The sequence below is a fragment of the Haemaphysalis longicornis genome, unplaced genomic scaffold, assembly GCF_048455015.1.
Source record: "Haemaphysalis longicornis isolate Haplotype H1 unplaced genomic scaffold, Haemaphysalis longicornis Haplotype H1 scaffold_6, whole genome shotgun sequence".
NCBI lineage: Eukaryota > Metazoa > Arthropoda > Arachnida > Ixodida > Ixodidae > Haemaphysalis > Haemaphysalis longicornis.
The window spans coordinates 52,958,226-52,977,545 of record NW_027526407.1 but is presented as its reverse complement, the minus strand read 5'-3'; the positions used below and the strand labels follow the sequence as shown (position 1 = coordinate 52,977,545).

General features: G+C 51.9%; 1 protein-coding gene across 3 annotated transcripts in view; it reads left to right on the top strand.

Annotated features, from left to right (window-relative positions):
• LOC144142677 (uncharacterized) overlaps window positions 1-19,320 on the top strand; it is a 65,550-nt gene extending 46,230 nt beyond the window's left edge. For 2 of the 3 annotated variants that reach the window (XR_013317029.1, XM_077674336.1), the window contains one exon: window positions 16,239-19,320. The gene's annotated coding sequence lies outside the window, so the exon portion shown is untranslated. The remainder of the gene's footprint in view (window positions 1-16,238) is intronic. The other variant, XM_077674335.1, reaches the window with a different exon arrangement.

Here is a 19,320-nt window from a genome sequence, read left to right as displayed (position 1 = left end):
CACACACACGCACACACAAATACCGAAGCTGCTTCAGCAGCAGCACTCCACCACAATCTGGGCAGTTAGGCAGAGTTGTAGTGGAGTGCTCTGTGCAGCCCCAAGGCCCGCAGGTATGTACCCAGGGCCTCGAGCACTTTGTCTCGCTCCCTAGCACTGCCCGCGGGACAAAGCAGCTCCTCAAGTGGCCGCACTCCGTGAAGCACGGCCAGCAGCTCTGCCCGCCCTGCCGCAAACTTGGGGCACTCGTATAGTACGTGCCGCAGGGACTGCACGGGCGCTCGGCAGTGAGTGCAGGCGGGGCTGGTCGCCCGCCCCAGACGGTGCTTCCGCTCCGCCGTCCACACGTCCCCCACGCGGAGGCCCAGGATGGCCGAACGCAGTCGTCGAGGCAGGCGTGAGGCTTGCACAGGCGGCAGGCCCCCTTCGACACGCAGCCGTGGGTCCGGATGCCTGGTCCGGATGTGTCGCTGGATGAGCAGGCGGGCGTCGTCCGCTGCCGCCTGGGCCACCATGTCCGACGGAGGCAGTGCGTGTGCCCCGGCGGCAAGCTCGTCCGCCCACTCGTTGCCATCCAGACCAATGTGGGCGGGGACCCACTGCAGGCACAGTTGAGAGCCCCGGTCCGCCAGCTGTGCCGCCTCCTCCCGGATGCCCCGCACCAACAGAGAGTGCAAGTCTCCGTCCTGAAGACGCACCAGGCGTCTTCAGGGCGTCTCGGGAGTCGCACAGCAGGGCGCAGCACTCGGGCAAGGGCTCCATCTCCAGCAGCAGGTCCAGACCCAGTCCGACCCCACCAGCTCAGCCATGGCCGAAGAAGAGGCATAGGACAGCCGCGCCTGTCGGGTGGCCTCTCCCAGTATGGCGGCCGCTGCGGCTGACCCCTGCAGCTGCCGCACCCAGCAATCCGTGTAAACTAGGGCGTGGCCGTCTAGGTCCCCCCAGACGACACCCAGAGCCAGCTGCAGTTGCCCGCAGTGGGGCGTCCGCCGCTTGCTGTGCAGCCCCGGAATGCCCAGCCGCACGTCAGCTTGTTTAATTCCTATGTTTTCTTAACCAGGAAAACTTCATGTCTGTCTGTAACGCTTGAAGTGCACGCCTTGGCAGCATACGAAAACGTTAATATTAAAAGGCCGTAGGCCCTTCATATTTCCATACAAAACCGCCTATACTTCCCAAGAAAAAATGTTTCCACAGCAATGCATTTGTGCATAGTACGTAGCCGACTTTGAAGGTGTGCTGTGTATAGTGCATAGTAGGGTAGCATGGGCCTTCAGAGGTATTCGGCATTTAAGCCGTTCTGCATTGATGTATCTATGACGCCCCCGAAAGGGGGATAGCGTCACGCTACCATAGTCGGCTAGTCCACACGATGTCGAGGGGTTTAGTTAAAGAAATATTTTAATTAAAAATAAAGTTTGACTGGTCCGGCGCGCTCACCCGCGAAGATGGTGGAACTCTTAGGAGGCCATCAAGAAGGCAGCTGGCGCTGGGCCTTGTGGACGGGGCCTCTTGTTGTGGGGCCGGGGTGCCCGGGATGCTCTTGCCCTGTTGACCCGGGAAAGCCGGGTCTCTTGTTCTGGGGCGAGGTGGTGTCCACACACGCTGCAGTGTCTTGGGGTGCATTCAAGGTGCTGCTACGGGCTCGCTGGTCTGAGTACATGGGTAGGAGGAATGACCGTCGTATCAATCTTGGCCGGTATGCGGGAATGCTTTCAGCTGTTTCCTACGGCGTCTCAGACAACGGCGGGTGGCGGGAGAGCGATCGGAGGGCGTGCGAACCTTGTTATAACCTCCGCCAGTGCGTGGAGGGAAGGCACAACGGGGTACTCATTCGGGGAACTCGCGGATGGCTGGTCGTTGTGCGCCCCACTCGCATAGGTGACGCCTCCACCGGGCGCAGAGGGTCAGCATGGGTACTTTTCCCGCGTAGTGGTACGCACGTCGGTGGCACGCAGTCAGCGGCCGGTATCAACATCCGCACGTCACATATTACAGTTCTGATATTGTTCCTAGAAACGTGGCTTCTAGCGAAGGATTTCAGCAGAATTGTTCACATATGCTGCGTCATTGCTGACAGACAACGCAGTGCTAATTGCCTCGAACCAAAGCTTTTTCTGCACCAGTGTGTCCGTAAATTAAAGAGGCATCGACCGATGTCGGATGAACCACAGGTATGCTTTTTGCCGCATTTTGAAAGTAATTCCACCGCCACCGTACGAAGGTCTGCTAGGCCAACGCGTTGTTCGCTGGCGCTAGGCCTAAGACCCTCGCACCGGCCGCCGTCTACCCTACTACTCACCAGTGGCCGATGGTCAGTTCCGAGATAGAGGAGTCCGCTCTGACAACAACGTTGGTGGACAACAAAATGCGCATTCAAGTTCAAGGAGAACATCTACCACCAGGGAAATACTACAACGAAGCCGGATGAACGCTCGTGGAAGAGCGCGTGTCGAGGCTGCGCCAGCGGACCCCCGGCAGCGGCAACTCCGACGGACCCGGCGAGAATCAAGCAAGGCCGAAATCTAAATTCAACAAGAACGTCAGAGTCTCGGTCATCAGGGCAGCACTGCGTGCCAGCCATGCTGCTGGAAGAGAGCAAGATAGTTGTTATGCCCAGAGGGGGACTGGACATCGTCAAGACCGGCACCACCACCGTCGGCGCGGCTACACTCGCCGCGGCCAAGGTCACGGGCGAGGAAAGCACCGCTGACACCATCTCCCCGAACACGCTACAGAACATCATGTTCTTTAGTGCACCGAACGAAGACAACGATGCAAGGTATGCTAGAATTCACAAAATCTATAATCATGGCATACCTTACGAAGTCACCGCATATCGTAGGGCCTCTCACGACGCCATAAATGCTTCCATCAGAGGCATCACCGTCGACGCGAGCTCCGACAAGCTAGATGCAAACATCGTCCACGGGCGGAAACCACCAGCAGTGCCCGAAAAGAGGATCGGCAGCACGACCACCGTGATCGCGGCGTTCAACGGACCCAAGGTGTCACACGGATACCTTGATATCTCAAGAGTAAACAGTTCGACGTTTGCCAGCAGTGCGGCCGAGTGGGAAACCGCAAGGGCGTGTGCACGAGCCCCACAATCAAGACGTGCCTGGCCTGCGGGATGGCGAACCCCAAAGAAGACCATCGCGGTTCCCGAAAATGTAAGCTATGCGGGGACGGCCACCCGAGCAGAGACCGACCATGCAAGGCGAAATACAACGTCCCCTACGGAGTGCGCAAGCGATAATGGAAGCGCCGACAGGTTGACAAAACACCAGCTCCCGAGGGAGAGCAATTTTCCGCCACTGGATTATCTGACAGCTGCACAAAGGGCAAGGACCCTATCGAAGAACAACGCGCCAAACTCCAGAGACGGCAGCTGCTGCAAGAGAAGCCTCAGAAGAAAGAGGTTACGCTCACGTGAGCGAGTGAGCTGGGCGGACGCAGCGAAATGGAGTAATATAAAAAGCGCGCAGGAGACCATCGAAGCCAGGAAGAACGACGGCATGAACAAGGTGCGGGAGGCCAGCGAGACCCTGAGCCACGAAAACGCGGTGCTGGGAACGACCATCGAAAACCTCACGAGGGAGGTGGCCGAGATCCGTAAGCTGCTGCTATGCACTACCGCGCCTCCTCAGAGACTTACGCCAAGCGCACGCAAGACCGAGGAAACAACCAGGAGACAGCCGTAAAAACCTTCGCATCGGCAACCTCGAAGCCAACTTCGAAGAGACATTCACCAACTCGAAAAGCTAATCACGGCAAACATCGGAGCAGTCACAGGAATGGAACAAGCAATGGAGATCTACCGAGCCAAGAACATGAACAGATTCGCCTACATCGACAGGGCACTACAGCCGATCGTGAACCTCCCGACGTTGGCGCTCCTCTCGCGCAACATCCACTCAACCAAGGAACCCCGCTTATGCTAACGCAATGATGGCCGCCAAAGCAACAGCAGCAGGCGTAACGAAGTGGCAGTAGAACTGTCGCGTCCTTGGAAGGAAGCAGGCAGTCATCCAACAGCACGCCGTGCGCAGGCCGCACGCCGTGCACAAGCCGGACGTGATACTACTATAAGAGACACTCACCGACGCATCGTCGCTCCCCAGTTACAGAGTGCACAAGAGCCCGACCGACGACAGAGGCCTGTGCATCCTGGTCTGGAAGGAACTCAAGTTCCTCGAATACGAGCTACAAACAAAAAAATCAAGTTCGAGCAAGCACCCACCGAAATCACCCACAATTCTCAACGTCGGGTGATATAGTCATTTCTATGAGAGTTCATATCTCACTGTCAACTCCAGTGCCCCGGAGGAACGTTAAGAGCGCCTTTGTTGCGCGACTTGCCATGCCTGTTGTAAGCAAGGGCCCAAGGAAATGCTTCGATGAGATCTGAGTGGACACGGGCACGCCCAGAGAAAGCTTAGCCGTGGTACGCTGTAAATCGTTGCGCGGACATACGGAAAGAATGTGTTTCAGGTCCTCTCGAACTGTACAGGTCGGGCACAGGGGTGAGGGAGCCTGGCGAAGTTTAAAAGAAATGCTTAGTGTAAGCCACATTGACCGGATGTGATGCAGGACAGCTTAATCTCGCTTGCACATACCGCTTGGCATCTGAAATTGGCGCTGTGGGTCTATTGTGTGCAACGGCACGTATTTCTTATTTGGGGCAGCCCTCAAATCAGTGGGAGCTCTTGGCAACCGATGATACCAAAGTCGCTCCGTCTCGCTTGTGAAAGGCACTGCCATAGTAATTGTGCTGAAATGCTCAGATGCAGCAGCTCTGTCTGTTTCGGCGCTGCCAGCCACCCCGCAGTGAGATGGAAGCCAGTGCAGGACAAGGACATGGGGGTTATTTATTACCTGCGTGGGCAAGTCATTAATTTCTTGAGCAAGCTGCCCTTCTGGTAGCACCATCAGGTTCAGAAGGGCTGCTCAAGAGTCGGTCAAGATTGCCCATGCCTGAACTGGAGCAGTTAAAATGTTTGCAATGCAGCATGCAGGGCCGTGAGTGCATCGATGAATTTTTGTGATCTACTTTTACGCTAATGTTTGTACAGGTTGACGGGATCCATATTCTTATGACAGATGATGTATCCATCACTGATACATCCGTGGAAACGTGAGTGTAATTTTGGTAGGTAGTGGCAATGTGCTCCAATGTAAAGAATTGCAGAGCAGGGAGAGGCAACTGAGCGTTGTTTTGGATGCCGGAAATGGTTAGTGTAATTTTCAAGGAGGCAAATGTCCATGGTGGCTTCGTATGCTATGGTGGGCTCTGATACACTGGCGGTACTATTGCACGTCCCTCGGCTTCCGAGTCACGAGCCAGCGGATGATCGACACTCCTTGTCACAAACAGCAAGTGTGCACGAATGAGTTCTTGCTGACAGAGAACAGTTGGAGAGAGGTGCCTACTCTCCCTGTGAGTCCCAATGGTTGAAGTATTTTTGGCACCCCAAGGCACATACGAAGCACTTTCTCTTGTAAGCCTTCTAGGAGCCGTGAGTTGAGGGCAGGCAGGCTGTAGCGAAGAAATCACTCGCAGCGTGCATTATAGAGCCTGATGAGAGACGCCACCGAACAACCTCCCGCGCTGCTGGAGATCATGCGGAAGATCGATGCATACGCCTCAAGCTTTTGTTTCACTTGCCGTACATGTTGCGACCACGTCATGTTCTTGTCAAACGTCATTCCTGATGAGAGACTCCACCGAACAACCTCCCGCGCTGCTGGAGGTCATGCGGAAGATCGATGCTTGCGCCTCAAGCTTGTGTTTCAGTTGCCGTATATGTGGCGACCACGTCATGTTCTTGTCAAAGGTCACTCCTAGAAATTTGTGAGTGCCAACGTAAGATATAGGAACGCCTCCGAGTTTAAGAAGATACCGGTAGAGATACCCTCGGACAAACACGGCACTAAGGAACCTAGACGACCCCTCGAAAACCTAGAAAAACACTTCAGCAAGTGCTCGAGAGCGGGCGCGGTTCCGAAGAAGTGGATGACAGCCAGGACCATCCTGATCCCCAAGCCGGGGAAGCCACCGGACGCGGTAAACATCTAGCCCATCTCGCTCACGTCCTGCATGGGTAAGGTGCTGGAGCACGTCCTGCTGAACAGATGACAAGACTATCTGGAACGAGAAGGGCTGAACCCGGCCATGGTGATCGGCTTCAGACTTTACCTGAGCACGCATGGGGCAATGCTGCAGCTCAAACACCAAATTATCGACGACAGCGGCAGCGCCCGAGACAACAAGGCAATCTTTGGGTTTACCTGCGGAGCTTCGCCTTCGACAAAGTGAAGCTTTCGGCGGTCCTGTCACAAGTCTCCAAACTCAGCATGGGAGAAAGATGCTACAGCTACATCAAGGACTTGCTTCTGGACAGGACCACCTAGCTCCGAGCAGGCCACCTACAGACGAAAGACAAGAAGCTTGGGAGCTTCGCACACCGCAGGGGTCAGTCATCTGGCCGATGCTGTTGAACCTGGAAGTGATCGGAGGGGCCGAGAAGCTCGCGGACATCGAAGGCGCCAGGCATACCCTCTACGTGGATGATATGACGCTGTGGGTGACCGGCCGCAGGGACACCACATCGAGGGCCCACTGCAAGCTGTCGTCGACATGATAGAAAACCACCTGGAAGGCATCGGACTGAGATGTCACCGAGCACATGGGAGCTCCTAATATTCCAACCTACCAACAAAGGCAGCGGCAAGACCAGACAATGCGAATCGTAACGAAATCGGGCAACGTGATCCCAGAGGTCGGCAAAATCAGGATGCTAGGCTTGGTCATTGAAGAGCATGAACGAAACGGCGAAACCATCGTCCGTCTCTCGGCAAAAGCGGCCACCGCGACGTGACTCCTCAAAAACGTCACGTCCAGACATCAGGCTCGTACAATCCTTCATCATCAGCCACATAGCGTAGGTTGATGGCTACTACAGATAGCAGAAACTCGAAATCAACAAAATCAACGTCATCATCAGAAGAGCGTAGAATACGGCGCTTGGCCTGTTCGAGTCCACGAGTACGGCAGGCTTCTTACAACTCCATAAGCATAACACGCACGAAGACATAGCCGAAGAGCAACGGGCCGCTCCACTGGAGCGGCTGTCCACGACTAAAGCCTGGAGGAGATACTGTACGACCTGGGAATAGGACACTTGGATCCGGCGGAGACGAAGCTTCCCACCCCCGAAGAGGTTTGACGCCAGACCAGACTCGACCTCATACCGAAACAGTACGTACGAATCCCGAGTACAAGGGAAGAAAAGCGGCGAGTGCCGAGGCTCTGTCTCATCGACCGGCACGCCAACGAAGAGCAGGCGTGGTATGTGGAAGCGTCCTAATAGCACGGTAACGCCTTTGCGGCGGTCGTCGTCGAGGCATCAACCGGTGCTACGATAACGGCAGCGACCATGAGAAGCGCCGGAGCGGAACGAGCAGTGGATGTAGCCGTCACCCTGGTAATCGCCGACGCAGATTCCCACACGGTGCTGAGTGACTCGAGACAGCTGGTGCGAAACATCCCAAAGGCCAAATCTGCAGGATAGTGGAGCGCGTATTGCGAGCGGTACAAAAGTGTGAATCAAGGGGTTGGCGCCGCACGCGGGCAACGCGTCGGAAGGAAATGATAACCACATGCAATTCGGAAGCTGTCAGGAGCTCCCAGATGCAAGAAAAACCTTCGATGCGCCTTGCGTGGACTGACTCCACTACTGATCAAGCCAACGAATCAGGAGAACGCGCTGTATGCGACTTGGGCGACTCCGTTATGAAGGCAGCTTTTTCACTGCACGGAGCACGATTACATGTGTGGCGTATGTGGCCCCGCGTCCGTCTAAGACCCCTGCCAAGTCCAGGTGACATTGGCACTCGGGGTGCTTTCTTCTAGTGGCGGATTATACCGCGTGTGATGGAACATGAAGCTCGCGGACGGGTGGTGAATTTCCTGCGCAGTCCTACGAGCAGTTGCCGATGATGGCGGCAAAAACATTCTTGGCTTAGATTGCGACGCCAGCACTGTCGTGAAAGAAACTAGTCGATGCAGAACGACGACTCGGCCGCGAAGTTCACGAAGTTTGTCTCGGGATGGGGCGGTGATGGCTCGGAGCAAAAGACGCGGCGTCCGCAAGCGAAGCAACAGGCAAGAGTTCACAAGGTCGATGCCTCGGAGGGCGACTGCGGTCTTTGTTCTGACTTGCTGAACCCGTCACAATTTCGGTCGCAGGTAGTTGGAGGGTGTCCATCTTTGCTCGTTCTCAGTATACTAGCGCCAGTGTTTCCTTGTTGTCGAGTAGGACGCTCAGAAGCAAGTTAGTTGGGTCCCTGATGTTATTGCTGATGAGAACAGCTTGCTCGGATTAGTCACGATGCTTCTGCGCCTTCACCAAGACGGGAGACGTGCTCTCAAAGCGGCAGATGGTTGGTGCGTTGATGTGAGTCTCAGTGGTGGTGCACTGTACCTACCGTGTATGGCATTGAGGTGGTAGCGTTGCGGAGCGCACGTCGTAGAGTGGTGTCAGGGAAGCGCTCACAGTGGGTGTAGATCGCGGTGGTTTCAACCGAGAGGAAGGGAGGTCGCCGCCTCGGTGCTCTGTGGAATACCAGCGCCTACTCATGGTGTGGTAGTAGCCGACGAGGCAGGCTGTGGTGGGTGAGCATCCGCGATGACGTCAGTGGCAAGATTTGTCGTTATGGTGCGGCTACCGCGCCGGAGGTGGCGGCCAAGGGGCCGACACTGGTGGCCGGGGACGACCTCGATGGCGGAGAGGGTGCAATGTGCGGCGGCGAGGCGTGCGCGGAGCGTGCGGAATGCAGTTTGAGATTATGAGAGTGGCGCTGATAGTAGATGAAGAGCACGCCACTATATCCCCAACTGGGAAAATGGAAACAACCGATACACAAAAACCTCTGCCTCTTTCTCCAAAAAAAGAACACCGCGTTTTTTTAGAGGTTCCCGATTGCAAACACCGCTTGCTATACTATAGTAAGGCACTGTATTTTGTGTCTAGTGGCACTATTTTGATATCAGAAAAGCATCGAATGGCCCATACAATTGGTAAATGAATTACGAATAATGAGTGTTGCAAAAGGCAAAATTATATCCTGATGGAAATATACATTAAGAAATAAATCCGATAGGAACATGGATAGCCAAAAAACATTGGTGACACTGAAAACAAATTGTTTTGTATTAACTTTATCCACTTCTCCTCTCTACAGATGTTAAAATGCGGATGCTGGCATGCTCACCACTTTTGTAATGAATGTTGGGCCGGACGGCGTAGAAAGTCACGCGCCTGGACTACGTTCTCGCAAATGCCCACACACACACCAACGATATTAACTGAATAATGTACAAAGCCGGAACAGACCCTATAGCACACGAACGGACTACAGGCGGAAACACTAAGTTGCGGATGACGGCAGACAAAGTCATGAAGGGAGTCGGACGCTCACAGACGGCGATCGCCGAGATGAGATGGTCTGGATGTGACGGAGCAGGTTGCTACCGGCATCGAACCGGTGCCTCGCTGGCAAGGAACGGTTACCGATGGCTAGCGGCGGGCGTGAGGAGCTGAGGCCTGGTCTGCAGCGCGGCCTCGCTGCCCGCGCTCCACGCAACCGGAACCACGATCACTCCAACGGGCGCAACAGCTTCTGGTCGTCTCGTCGGCAGCCCAGGCAGTGGCTCAGATGGGAGAGCCGGCGACGGTCCTCGGGCCTACACCGCGAGGGTTGCCGTCTTCCTGCCGCCGAGAACGAACAGCTTCGCCTTCTCCCTCGTCCTCGTACCTTGCGTCTTTTGTGTCGGCTTCACCCGTGGAAATCGGTGGATTGGCCTCTCCAGCAACACCTCATCACACTAGGAGCCTTACTACTGTTTTTCGCATTTCGCAAATACATCAAAATGTATACAGCCGGCCTTGAACGAATAATGAAAGCTGGGCAAGAATTGGGACTGACGGGAGCGGCGTTTCGCAAGTACTTCGATACAGAGAAGGTGAAGCTCAAAGAGGAACTAGCTTTGAGTAGGGAAGTGAGGCGAATTAGTGTTGATGCTGTTCTATTAAATCAAGGTGGTTGGGACAAAGAGGCGACCCTGAGGCAACATCAACAAAAGGAGGATGAAGAGAAAAGAGAGGCACTCAGGCAGTACGAGGAGAGGAAGTACGCGGATGAACGGAGGATAGCCGCCCAAGAAGCAAATCGCCGCTCTAGAATCCCGCATATGCCTCGTTCGTCCTGCCGACATATCTCTTCCACCCGTACATGTGCCAGGCTCCCCGTCTAGCCACCCAGCTAATAGTTCAGCGCCTGCTCAAAGTGAGGTTGATTTACAAGCGCTTGAGACTCATGACGACAGCGCAGAAGGTTCTGAGGCAGATAAGCCACATGGTTCGCGCAGTCTCGAAGCTTGTTCAAGTAACGCCCCGGAAGTCACTATTCCAAAAGAACTCCCAGCTGTCAGTGAGATGTTTTCACGCTCACAACGGCTACCGCGGTAACGAAAGAGCCACAAGAAGACTGCGACGCATTTTGCCTCGAAAACATCGGTCTGCGCCCCGAATTGCCGCGCATCCCAGCAGCGACAGTTACATTCAGCCGACGAAACAAACACCGCGTAACGTGTCGAACTAAAAGATTTTCGAAGGGCTCATTACTCTGTAGGAATATAAGGTTGTGCAGTTTTTACACAGGAGCAACCACTGCTTTCCGGATCACCCTGCGACATTGTACGCAGCGTAAAGCAACCCCACCCAAGCATTTGTGGAAACCTGTTAAAAGCAGACGCCAACGGAAGCGAAAGCCACACAGGCGCAAAAAACGTGACATGTTCACCGCATGTCAATGCAGCCCTTTTTCAACTGGATTGTCAGAACATCAGCACCCTGCTAAGCGAAGCAAGAAAGGAAGGCTTGGTATATTTCATAGCAGGGGGTCATGCTGCCCGACGCGAAAGAAGCGCAGAATGTTCTAGGCAACCGTAGGCTCTTCCGGCATTCACGCATGCATGGCCATGGATTGACTTTGAACAACAATTTTCAACTGCACATAGCTCCGTACGCCTTCATTATCACTGTAGGGCACTTAGGCAGACTCCGCCTTAACTTTCCTGTTAGCTTGGAACATTTTACAGCTAACGCGTTACAGGACTTGCGAACCAGCTTGAAAGGACTGGTTTAACAGTTTTTTGTGCCCGTGCGAACTGTGAGTGGCTTGCTTGGATTTTATGGTATGAACTGTTTTCATTTCCTAAGAAATAAGATAGTGACCGTGCTGTGTCACTTTGCAAATTGGAATAGTGCTTGGACCCTCTTTTTGGAACTGACTGGCGTTCTCCACCACCAACCGCTCCAGAATAGTTCTCTTGAGAACTTTCTGAAGAGGGGGTAGTGTAGTGAATGGTAGTACAGTGTGGTGGCCAATCCGCCTGACCGTTAGTGTACCGCTTGCCGAAGACGATGGGCCAGCAAGAAAGAAGGGGAAGAAGACGAGGAAGGAGCTCGGAAGCGGTCTGGCAAGACGACAGCCCCTGAAGGTCCGCTGCTCTCAGCAGTTAATCTTGCCTCGGATTCCGTTAAAGTCTCGTCTACTCTCGCTACTTCGGTGCGTGGATCGGAACATCCTACTTACGCTGAGGCTGGTACTTCGTCTGTTCGTGGTCCTACGGCCGACACAGAGTATTTGCCTCCACTTTCGCCCTCTTCACACTCGGACATGAAGCTTCAGGCTTGGCCTATGGAGACTGTTCATCAGTCTAGTAAACGTTCCGGATCACCTAGTACCGAAACCCTGGAAGTGCAGCCAAAAGCAGAATCCAAGAAAGGTAAATCTGTTTCAAAGCCAAAGGATCAGATATTAGAGGCTGCAGTTGCTGCAGCCGGTCTCTCTGAATAATAGGGGTTCTTAAAGTTATTCAGTGGAATTGTCGCTCTGTTTCGGCAGGCTTTGCGGATTTACTTTGTTTGTGCGCCCAATTTTCCCCTGACGTAATTTTACTACAGGAAACCTGGCTTAGTAGTAACCAAAAATTTGGTCTTTATAATTACCGCACCTTTCGACTAGACAGGCCAACCCGAGGTGGCGGTCTGTTAAGTTTGATATCAACAAAGTTTGCCCACAACGCGAAGGTGTCCTTCCAACTTCAACGCCCAGACTGTGAAATTTTAGTGGTGGAATTAAAGCTACCTGGTTGCCTCCCCTTCTCATTGGCAAACGTGTACTTTCCTAGTGGCGTCGTTGATTCCGAACCACTTGATTTGGCTATTGCTTCGGCTGTACCTCCCATTATCTTTGCAGGAGTCTCTAATTCCCACCACGTTACTTGGGGCGTCCGGACGGATTCTTGCGGTAATCGCTTGTTGGATTGGATTAAAGATAACAACTTGACATGCATAAATTCGGATTCTCCAACCTACCATAAGGGACAGACGCAATCTGTTTTGGATTTAACTATATCTTCTCGAGGTGTTTCAGTGCCTTCTTGGTCGACCGTTGATGGCGGGTCGAGTAGTGACCACATCCCAATAGTTTTTGACATGGGGTGTCCCATCCGTTTAATTAACCGCCAGAGCCGTTCTTTTGTTAACTATAAAATGTTTCAAACCTCTCTGAAGGAGTCCCTGTCCTCTCTGGTCACACAAAATGAAGCTGAATGTGCGACAGGCCTTTGTTCCGCCCTTTCTACTTCAGCTCAGTCGTCTTTATTTGAAGGGATGTCGAAGAAGTCAGTATTGCCTAGTCCTTGGTGGGACGACGAATGTTCGCGCAGCTTTAGACGTAGAAAGATGGCCTGGAAGAAACTTTGCCAGAACCTATCCCCGCTTAACTGGTGCAACTACAAATATTTTTCAGCGGTATTCAAACGCGCTGTTTCTAATGCTAAACAGACTTATGACACAGATCGATCTTTGTGTCTCTCCAAGCCTAACAATAAGCGTGCGCTTGTTCGCTTTCTTCAAACGCGGAAAGCAGCATCCTCTCCAGGTAATACAGACTCTGTGGTGCTATCTTCAGGTGAACTCTCAGAGTCCCTAGAGTCGATAGCTGATGGGCTACAAGCTCGTTTTTCATCTTCCTTAGCGATGTCATTTACTCTGCCAGACGTGGTAGACAACTTCGTAGAGGTAACGCTCTCAGAGCTCGCTGACGTCACGACTAAATTGTCTGCTGCAGCTCCTGGCCCAGATGGCATTACAACTGAAATACTGAAATTATTATTTGACGAGGCTCCCAATCATTTACTTAATATGATCAATTATTCTATTAGACATGCATGGATCCCCGATGTCTGGCGTCTCGCCAAAATACTTCCGGTACTTAAGAATGCTGGTCAGGGCCTCTTGATTGAAAACGTCAGGCCTATTGCGTTGACATTTAACGTGGTTAAATTAATCGAGCGGATTTTGCAGCAGCGCATAATGCAATTGGTGTCCAGTTCTTGAATCTTTAGCCCAAGACAAATTGGTTTCCGCCCTGGGTGTTCGATTTGAAGTGCGCATATGGACCTTGAAAGCCGGATCAAACTAGCCCGTCGCACTAACCAGTTTTCGGCCCTAGTAACCGTAGATGTAGCAAAAGCTTTTGATAGCGTCGAATACCCTGTGTTGTTGCCCTGGTTACAAGTCTTAAACTTCCCAAGGTACATCATAGCTTGGATTTGTGAATTTCTGAGAGACCGGCAGTTCAGTTGTGTAAAATTTAATGTTACTTCCTCACAGCGGCCACAGTCTCGGGGCGTACCGCAAGGGGTGGTCCTTTCCCCTGTTCTTTCTAACATCCTTGTAAGCGCTATTCCGGTGGTTTCTGGTGTCTCTACATATGTATATGCCGAAGATATTGCGTTTTTTGCATCAGCACCTGACATTCAATCTCTTTACGAATTATTGCATTCTTATCGAAACATTATTGCCTCCTGGTTGGACAGTGTTTGTCTCTCTATGAATGTGAACAAATGTTCCTTATTAGTTTTTCCGATCTCAGGTCCTGTTAACATTACTCTCAGTTACCGACAGTACATAATTCCTCAGGTTCCTTCTTTAAAGTACCTCGGGATTATTTACACCAGTGAACTTGACTGGACACCACATACAGCCCTCATTGAGGCCAAAGGTGCACGTGGTGTTGGGATGTTGAGAAGTCTCAGTCATAGAAAGAAGGGCATGCGGAGAGAGACCCTTCTTATGATATACAGAATGTACGTTCGCCCCATTTTAGAGTTTGGGTGCGTGTTATTCGCTGGGTGCGCCGCGTATAAGCTTCATCGTCTGGTTATTCTGGAGCGCGAAGCTCTTCGCTGCTGCTATGGGTTGCCTAAGAATGCAGTAAATGCAGTAGTTTACATGGAAGCGCGCGTTCCTCCTCTGCTTAATAGGTTCCGGATACTGACTGTTGAAACGTTTCTGAGAGCTTATAGCTCTGAGGTGAACAGGGAGCAGTTTATCTTTATTGCAGAACCAGGTGCGTTTATGGTGCACCAATGGCCCAGGTCCTTATGTCCACAAATCACTTTGGTACAGAGCTTCCTTTCTCCATTGGGTGTAGCAATAAATCAGGTTATTCCATATACTGACAGCAGTTCACCTCTTTCTATCAATTTCCGGAACATTTTCCCCAAAAATGCTAAACTTTTACCAGCCCGGCTGCTCAATCGTCTTCTCGAAGATTATTTGGCCTCCATGCAGCCAGGGGCTATAATGTATACAGATGGCTCTCAACGAGAAGAAAAATCCGGTATAGGAATATTTTCCCCTTCCCTTAACTGGAACTTTTCGGTTCGTCAGGGTGATTTTATCCCCATATTCTTCGCGGAATTTCTGGCAATTGTCCGGGCGCTACGAAAGCTAGATGTTTCAATTACATCTCCAATGATAATTTCCGATTCTTTTTCTGTATGTTTAGCCCTTTCTTCCCCTAAAGACACTCCCCTTCTGGGGACGTTTCGGTCACTCCTGCCACCTCACTTCACTGAAATTAACCTTCTTTGGGTTCATGGTCATGCAGAGATCACATTCAACGAGACTTCCGACTCTCTAGCAAGGATAGCACTTTCTGGGCCTGTAGTAGACGTCGTAGAGCCGACACCTTTAATAACAGCAGCTAGGTACCGTAGGATGCTCAAACTCCAAGTACAGCAAGAATCGATTTTATTATCATTAATAGATTTTAATCATCTTAAATTCTCATGGAAACATGAATGGTGCCCTTCACGCAACTTAGAGGTGGTTATTACAGCCTTACGTTGTCGAGTATCCAAGTTAAACAGGTATTTACACAGGTCTCGTCTGGCGCCAACAGCTCTGTGCAGCTATTGCAACGAAGACGAGTCTGTCGAACACTACCTTTTGACATGCCGTCGTTTTTCCCGACTGAGACGTCAGTCCCTGGAGGTGCCGCTTTACAGTTTGGGGATATCCCTAACAGTGCCGGCTATACTATCGTTCGGGGCATCCGAAACGCGGTTCTGCCGCCGGGATGTATGCTCTGCCCTCCTGCGCTACATTGAAAATTCAACACGATTCTCTTTATGATCGCGATTGGTCACCCTCGCTTTGATTTTTCAGGATTTTTTTCTCTCAAAACTTTTTCCGACCGGTCTAAATTATCTTTCCTAAGCGTCTCGTGATTAGATAACAATTCTATTCATTTTAACCATCCTCTGTTGATTGGCCGATCCCCTTATTGGGTATGTGCCATCCCTAAAGGCGCAACCACAACAACAACAACAAGACGACAGCAGGACGGCGCCCTCGCGGTGTCAGGCCCGAGGTCCGTCAGCGGCGCTTCCTTCCAAGTTCCGTGCGTCGCGGTGTAGGCTCGACGACAGCGCTGGACGCCGCCAGGAGAAGCCGGGGTAATGCCGAAGAGTGAGCGGTGTGTCGGTGGTGTGGAGCGCGGGCCGCGAGGCCTCGCCGTGGCGCAGGCCTAAGCCCTTCCGTCCCGCCGATAGCCATCGTCCACCGTCACGTGGTTGTCCCGCGAGACACCTCCACAACGACCCTAGAAACCTCCCCGTGGCCAGCCAGGGAACTGCGTCTCGCGAGTCATCACACATATATCAACCCGTTTGAGAAATACTCTTTCTGGTAGGTGCATAATAGTATGTCATACTCAAAGAATGTGCACAGTCGATCTCTGGTTGCTGCGTGTGTTTGGCGAGGCATCAACCTGTATGATTGTTTAAACCTTTGTTTCTTGATTCAATTTTTCAGATCCTTGTCCGAAGACCCTCTTGATGATGACTCCTCCCGCAATGACGACTCCCCCCTTGATGACCACTCCGACGATGACGACGACGACGATGACAACGATGACGACATCCCTCTCACACGACACACTCTTCGAAATCGCCTATTATGCCTCAAAAAGCGGCCTAGTACCGGAAATTTAGCAGTGGTCTGCACAACGTCTGAAGAGAACCCTTGAAGCCGTCATCATAAGAACAGTGCTCCGTCCTCCCCATTTCTTTCCCCCACCTGGCCTTTGGCCTTCTTTTCTAATAAAGTTTACAGCTACAACATGACGACGATGACGAGGATGACGATGCCCAGTCCAGCGATGACGACTCCAACGTTGAAGATTCCTACGACTCCGATAACGACTGATGAATGACACCATGTATCAACTGGGCGATTATACCTGGTAAACTTTGTCGGAGAAGAATCCAGAAGAAACACACATTCATCTCGCACGCACCTCCTGCGGCTGTGCTCCCGCTCCAGCAAAGCGGCCGACGACCACTCTAACCGCAAAAGTGCCTTCCACCCTAAAGAAGGGGTGTAGCCAGACATATTTTTCGGGGGTGTTATATTCCCCCGTTAAAAAAGCAAAAAAAGAGATCCTAGCGTGTGAAGAAAATTTTGGTCATTTTTCAGCGTCAATAAACCGACACCCTTCTTATTTTTGTTTGGGCATTATGGTGTATAGATTCGGCGTGTAAATCTCAGAGGCGGAAAAAGGGGCGAAAAGAAAGGGCAAGGAGGGATGCGGTGCTCAGAAAATTTTGGGGGGTGTTGTGACACCGAAACACCCTTCTCTGGCTAGGCCCCTTGCCCTGCAGGTCTCTTTTCCCCCATGCAATATAAAATGATTTACACCCCTTGTACTTCTCCTTTCTTTGTTTTGTCTTTGCACCCTTTGTCAAATAACTTTGTCCTTGGCACTCTTAGGGCTAGTTGGGCTTGCGCTATTAAAATTGAGCCATCATCATCATCATCATAATTTACACCCTTAATGGTGTAGATGTGCAAATCATTGATTGATTGATTGATTGATTGATTGTAGGGTTTAACGCGCCAACGCAATGCAGGCGATGAGGCGCGCAGTAGTGGAGGGCTCCGGATTAATTTTGACCACCTGGGGATCTTTAACGTGCGCCGAAATCTCGTACACACGGGCGTTTTAGGTGCGGAGCACCTTAGGACCTCAAAATTTCCGTCCGCGCCCGTGCGCATACCATTTACAATCGCAAAAAATCGCCCAGGCACCAGCAGGATTCAAGCCTGTGTCTGGTTGACCAGACAGAATTAGTGTCAGTCGTCTTACCCACTGCGCTACGACCGTGAGTTAGTACCCGAGAGTCAAACGGCTTACTCCCTCGCCTGTAACGGTGCGGAGTACATTACGACCTCCCAATGTCCGTCCGCGTCCATTCGTGCGCACACCACCATCAAGCTAAAATCTGTGCGGAAACTACCTAAAATGGTATGAGAACACTTCAAAACACCCGAAAACAGGCAGAAAGATAACCTAGCAACGCGAAAACGCGCAAAGACACCGTTGTAGTCAGGTTGTGATCAGGTTGTATAGTCTCCGGAGATCAAAACACGGTGGCGAGGGGTGGCCAGTGGTTGATGCCGTTGGCTGGGGCTTGTTCAGGACCGCTGAGCAGCCATATTTCTCGCCGTGGAAGGTGAGAGAGAGTAGTTAGTGGAGGAGCAACGTTGCTCCTCGCCGGATACCCGTGCGGTTGAGGGACTAACCGGTTGGTCGGAAGGCGTAAGTGCGCGACTCAAGGGACGAACAGGGAAATTTGCCCCCTTTTCGGCCTTTTTTTCTTAGAATGAAAGATTTTGCTAATAATTCCGCTTAAAGCTGGTCACAAACTCGAGCGTTCGACGCCTCAAAATACCGTATAATCTTTTCGTTTTATTGTACAGCGCCTAATTCTGGTTAAAGTAGTCCGATTCATTCAGTTCGGTTGTATTCGCCCGAGACAATGTTGGAACTCTCTCGAACGAAGAGGCGTTAACACGACCACCCGCCGGCTCACCGGCAAGAAAATACGTAAATAAAAGCTCCGCCGCTCAGCTTACGCCGAAGCTTCGAGCACTTTCGAGGAGGCACGCGTGGCCTTGCCAGTGCTAAAGCGCGGCGATGATTCTAGAAGGCAGAAAGAGGGAAGCTGTTCGGTCGACAGCGGCGGGCGCGTTGTGCCCTCTGTCTCTGCGCAAGCGTGGTTATAAAAATAGAAGCCGCGCCTAAGCAAACCAGCTACGTTTGGACGTCGTTATGTGACAACGGCTTCTGCCAGTTTGTGCACCACACCACCGGAGACCCGCGCCCTGGAGGACTCCAACGTACGGTACCCCCAGGCCTCGAATCTCCGTGATCGTCTTGGATGGGCTGGCCTACAACGAAGCCACGCTTCTCAGGTAGCCGTATCGCCTCCGACAGCGGTGAATCGTCCGGCCCGCTCGGTGAATATTGTGGGACTCTGTCTCTCATATTCATCGAACTGTACGTGTTTTTTTTCTTTGTAGTTAACTGCTCCACTTCGTAATATCCTTTTGTTAATGCTCCTGATTGTATCATTTTGTCTAATTTTGAACTGTTTCTTGCGTTTGAATTTGATCTAAGTTGTCCGTCATTAACATCACATTACCTCGTGCTTGTGCAGTGTTTTGCCTGTCTAAATATAAGTCTTTCTGCTGTTTTCTTTCAAGGTTCTGGCTCATTCTTACCGCTCTGGTCGGCGAAAGCCGCACATCAGACGGCCACCCCCTTCGCTTCTTTCGCTTATTTGGGCCCTCTCATGTTCATACGGAGTAGCAAGCCGAGCTGGCTGGAAGGCTGACTTCTCGTTATCACTAAAGGCATACCTCCCTCCCTCCTCTCATGCACACATTTTATCCGCCTGATAAGAGCGGGGGCGTTAGGGAGGACTGGAATTGTTTGCTTCGAGAGCAAAGATAAGGTGAGACACTATCGTGGCATACCCATCTGTTCTGCTTGCTCGATATTATCAAAAGTTGGACATTGGTATGTGTTTCTTTTATAGGGCAGGAACACCGA